The 5,810-nt window shown below is 41.5% G+C and overlaps 1 pseudogene; it reads left to right on the top strand.

Annotated features, from left to right (window-relative positions):
* The first annotated feature begins 404 nt into the window (after positions 1 to 404).
* Positions 405 to 1,250, top strand: LOC101642613 (annotated as a pseudogene).
* The last annotated feature ends 4,560 nt before the right edge of the window (positions 1,251 to 5,810 follow it).

Raw genomic sequence — 5,810 nt, 5'->3', positions numbered from 1 at the left:
TTGAGTCCATTTAAGAAATCTTCGTGTTGTTGAAAATAAGACATATGCAATGAAGAAATCGTTGGTCTTGAAAAATTCTATCATGTCATCTCCAGATTCATTTGTATTACCAAGGCCATATTTTCCAACTACACTTCCACCTTTTACATTCCAATTGTCAATATTTACCAATGCATCTTGATTGCACATTAGATCTATTTCAGACTGAAGATGTTGTTAAAAAGTCAATCTTGGCTCTCTACTCCTCCTCAATGCGACAGGCAAGCCGCCTCTTCCCTTTCCCGTGCATCCCAGAGACACGATGATGAAGGTCAGAGTGAACGATTTGGCTGCACTGGGTGCCTGGTCACCAGAGCTGCTTTCCTCCTGGCAAAGTGGAGATTGTTACCATCAATGACTCCTTCATTGACCTGAACTACATGGTCTACATGTTCCAGTATGATTCCACCCATGGCAAGTTCAACGGCACCATCAAGGCTGAGAACAGGAAGCTTATCGTGAATGGGAAGGCCATCTCCATCCCACCAACATCAAGTGGGGGAGGCTGGTGCTGAGTATGTTGTAGAGTCCACTGGTGTCTTCCCAACCCTAGAGAAGACTGGGGCTCACTTGAAGGGCAATGCTAAAAGGGTGATCATCTCTGCCTCCTCTGCCAATGCTCCCATGTTTGTGATGGGCGTGAACCAAGAGAAGTATGACAACTCCCTCAAGATTGTCAGCAATGCCTCCTGCACCACCAACTGCTTGGCCCCCCTGGCCAAGGTCATCCATGACAATTTTGGCATTGTGGAAGGACTCATAACCACAATCCACAGACTGTAGACAGCCCCTCTAGGAAACTCTGGTGTCATGGCTGTGGGACTGACCATAACATCACTCACTGGAGCTGCCAAGACTGTGGGCAAGGTTATCCCGGAGGTGAATGGGGAACTCGGTGGCATGGCCTTCCGTGTCCCCAGTGTGCCCGTCATGGATCTCACCTGCTGTCTGGAGAAAGTTGCCAAGTATGATGACATCAAGAAGGTGGTGAAGGAGGAATCTGATGGTCCCCTAAAGGGCATCCTGGGCTACACTGAGGACCCGGTTGTCTCCTGTGATTCAACAGTGTGCCCCACTCTTCCACCTTTGATGCTGGGGCTGGCATTGCCCTCAACGACCACTTTGTCGAGCTCATTTCCTATTATGACAATGAATTAGGCTACAGTAGCAGAGTGGTGGACCTCATGACCCACATGGCCTCCAAGGAGTAAGGGGCCCCCCTGGACCACTAGCCCAGCAAAAGCACTAGAGGAAGAGAGGCCCTCAGCTGCTGGGGAGTCTTTGCCCCCAACTCAATCCAACACTGAGAAATCCCAACAGACTCCCTGAAGGAAGGGAAGGGGCTTAGAGAACCCGACCTTGTCATGTACTATCAATAAAGTACACTATACCCAGAAAGAAAAAAGAAAGTCAATCTCTCCATCACTAGGCTTAGTGGTTGTTGCATAAATCTTAAATATTATTGTATTATCTGGATTTCCTTATATGCGGATAGATATAATCCTGTTACAGACAGTACTTGAAATATCTTGTTTGACAACAGATGTAACACCATTCCTCTTGATTCTGTCATTCTACACTTTATAATCCATATAGTTGCCTGATTCAAAATGTAAACACCTAGGACATAGATCTAATATGCTCCATTTCATTTTTGATGACTTCTAATTTTCTTAGTCATACTTTGTACTTTTGAAGTTCCAATTATTAACAGATGTTTGCAGCTGTTTTTTCGCCCCATGACTCAACAGCAAATAAAGGTCCTGAAGGCTTTATTTCCTCCAACTTACTTTTGTTGGAGTCTACTCTGAGAAGGTAGCTCTCTCTCAAATGTTGAGTGCCTTCTGACCTGAGGGGCTCGTCTTCTGACACTCTCTCTGACAATGTGCTGCTATTCTCACAGCTTTCGGTGGCTAATTCCTCAGAAGTGGAGAGCCTATCCCTTTTTCATAGTCTATCCTTAGTCTGGAAGACCTGCTGGTCAGTGTGAGTGACCTTGCTGGTACTGGTATATGAAATACCGATGGCATACAAACCCAGCAGCACACAAGTCAGTACAGACAAGATGGTCAGCAGTACCTTGTTCAATGTGAGCTTCAATAAATTTTTGGCACCATTCTTGTTGAACAGCTTTGGTAATATTAGTTTATGGCATTAAACCGTTGCCAGCAGTTTGGCAACTCAACACTATACGAGGTTGCCTACTATCTTACATTAGTGAAATAGCCACTAGGACCACACTGGTATAGTTGACTCGATAGTCCATCTACGGTATTCTACATTCACTGTGCATGACAGATCAGCAAGATGTACTGCACCAAATCTTACTAAAGTAATACACTGCTTTGAAATCTTTCTTGCTAAAGATTAAAGATTTGGGTTCTAATCTCAAATGCACTCACATCTATTTTTTGGGGTGAGGGGAGCTTTTTCAGTACACAAAACTAAAAAAGAAAATACAATTGGCTACTAATTGAGGATTGTGGTTGTTTTAACTCTGGCTTATTTCATTGACTCTAAGGCATATATTTTTCCTCATATGAACAGATCCGAAATAGAGATAAGTATTACAATAGAAATCACCTTAGATTTTACAAAATGCAGTAATTTAATACTACCATCAAGCCATTTATTCAAAATTAATTTAGGGGACAATGCTAACAACTTATCTGTTTTGTTATCTTGTTCTATTTGCCTTAGATGATATTATAAAGAATATCTGCAAGTAAATGAAAGGTAACAGAACTTCAACAAGGCAAAGGCTTTGAAGCCATTTTCTGATAAGTGTAAAGCTGTTGTCCCTCTGTGAAGAAATGTAGCCAGCGCATGTCTCCAGGCTGCATGCGGCCCAACGCGTTTCTTCTACAGCAAAGACACAATTCCAAGGTGAAAGATTTCCAGATGCTCAATTCTTCCTCCTGGCCTACATCAACTTGCCCAAGACACAATAAGCCTTTTAACTCCAGCTCCCAAATCTCAAGGGGTCTCTCCTCCACCTCCCAGACACCAAAACCAAGCTCACATATTTAAACAATTAGGTGAGTGGTACAGAAGCTAGCACCAAATAAGTCTTAAACTCGAGTGCTAAATGTGAAGTTAATATAAACCAAATTCAGAATTCATCTACAGATTTTCAAAAGATGATTTTTTTTTAATTTCAGAAAGCAAAAAAAAAAATTATAAATTCAACTTACTGTAGAATTACTTTGGGATGGAAAAATACTGCCAAATAATCTAAGAAAAAGAAAACACTATCATGCAAAATTTCAAGTGGGGAGAATTTGTTTCAGAAATGCAATGATTGAAACAATTTTTTTTAAAAACCATTTTTTTTAAATATACACACAAAGATTGTTCTATCTACACCATGAAAAAAATGCTGAAAACACTTCTCATTCCACATATGGATCAGAGACCTTTTTGGAGTATTTTCAAAAGTATTTTCCTGATTGTACAAATAGGCTTCGGTTTTTTAGTAAATATAAAAAATAAAAATTATAATAAAATCTACTGTCAGTTCAAATATCTAATATTTGTTGTTAATAATGTGACAGCACTATAAAAAGCATTTTTGCTGCATTTATTTCATTAATCCATATAAACTTAAGGGCATAAGTATGATTAACAGCCCCACATTAGAGTTCAGGAATGGAGTCTTTGATAAATAACTGCTCACACTCATACAGCTAGTAAGGCACCTATAAAATGTCACACAGCTGTTAAATGGCAGCTCACTGCCATCAAGTCAATCCCATAGCACAGTGACACAATAGGACCAGGGAGAACGACCCCTGCAGGTTCCCACGACTGTGACCCTTTACAGGAGGAGAAAGCCTGGTCTCCTCCCTTTGGAGCAGCTGGTGGCTTCGAAGAGCTGCCCCTGCAGTTAGCTGCCCACCAGCAATCCTAGTAAATGGCATAGAGGTTGGTATTCAACCCAGATCTGCTTATATTACTCTGGAATCAGAGCTTTTGACCAGAATGCAACATCAAGACTTTTGAAATCTTCATCTTTTTAAGGAAATAAGGATATTTCCTTTTAATGTACATTTCTTTTTTACTCCATAATTGGTAAATTTTTAATAGTAACTAACTTTTTGTACATTCCCTACTTATTTCCAAAACGAAACCTGATGGCCTCAGTTGATTCTAACCCTTAGCAACCCTTTATATGGATGGAGTGAAACTGCTCCGTAAGGTTTCGCAGGAGCTCACCTTTACAGTAGCAGACTGCTTGCTTCCTCCCCATCCCCCCCCCCAGGGGTTGGTGGACTGGTGAGTTCCAATGGCCAACTCAGCAGAACCACACAACTGCACACCTAGGGCTGCTCCTGAATTACCCACTTTATTACTTTCCCATTGACTATCGCTGCTTCTCTGCTGTGTTCCCAAGGAATATACTGTCTTGTTAAAATAGATTTGATTCCCTCTTGGAATATGTTGGTGCATCTTTTTAATAGATTTGTAAGCAAGCAATTAGAGTAGGCAAAGTATCAAACATGAGAGAATTCTTTTTACGTGTGATTTCAATGAAAGCTGACAGAATAAATTGGGTTTTCAACTCGTGAAATGACTCTTAATGTTAGATCACATATTTAAAAGAAGGCTGAACATATAGTGAATTGTTATACTTCAATTGGTAATTAACTGTTATTTTATCACCCTTTTATCTACACCAAAATGATCATTGCACTTTTGATTCTGAAAATAATATTAATATTAAACAGAATTGTCATATTATCTTGACTGTTTGTAATGATGTTTATAAATGCAAAGTCATCGCTTGTGAACACAGTTACAAAATAATTTTCTTTTCTTGAATTACAAATTGCAGAACCTTACCAATGAAATAGTTGTGCACTGAAATCTGACTGAAGTGAATTTTTTATCTACCTTACTGTCTGTCTGCAAATGCTTATCCACTTGGGGATCTATTTTATGTTCAGCATATCAAACTGTATTTATTCTGAAAGAAGGTTTGTAAGTCATCCTTAGCGCCAAGCTGGGTGCTGAAATGGTCTTCCTGTCCCTGTCCTCCCTTTGCTCTCACTTAGATAAGTGATCCTGGTGACAACTCTTCCTCCATGGCTTGTTGCAGTGGGGGGGTGGGGGGGTGGGGGGTAGGAAGACCCTCGATAAGATGGATTGACATAGTGGCTGCAAAAATGGGTTCAAATGTTAACAACAATTGTGAACATGGGACAGAACCAGGCAGTGTTTCAGTATATTCTGCACAGGGTGGCCATGTTTTGGAAATGACTTGACCAGTCCTAACAAAACTACATTAAAGCCTTGGGCCCCCAAAGACAAACCTCAAGGATGAATGCTGCACATGAACCCTAAGAAAGAGTCCAATACCAAGAGCTCCCCCCACATAACTTGAAAATAGAGTCTAAAGGAGCAGCAGCCCCCAGGAGGCCCTGTCCCCCACCCCCACTCCCACCCAAGACAAACCCAAGGTAGAGCCTATGCACATGCCTTGACAACAAAGCCATATAAAAACCTCTAAGACGAGCAGATGAACGAACCTGAAGATGAGCCTGGAGGATGAGCCCAGAGACCAATGCCATGCACTGATCCTTGCCCCTAACAAGGTGGTAATGGTCAGGTGCTAGATACCAATGGCAGGGCCTCCCTACCCAACCCATGCTCACTTCCACTGTTGTGACCCAGGAGCCTTACCTCTTAGATAAATCTAAGTGTGCCCTCCAGCTCCAGGTGAAAGTAACAGATGTTTCTCAACAACTCTATCCTTCCAGGACCCACAGGGC

This window comes from Echinops telfairi, unplaced genomic scaffold (genome assembly GCF_000313985.2).
Source record: "Echinops telfairi isolate 266 unplaced genomic scaffold, ASM31398v2 ScPeMD7_1;HRSCAF=3_0, whole genome shotgun sequence".
In the NCBI taxonomy this organism is placed as follows: Eukaryota; Metazoa; Chordata; class Mammalia; order Afrosoricida; family Tenrecidae; genus Echinops; species Echinops telfairi.
This window is presented reverse-complemented; position numbering and strand designations above follow the sequence as displayed.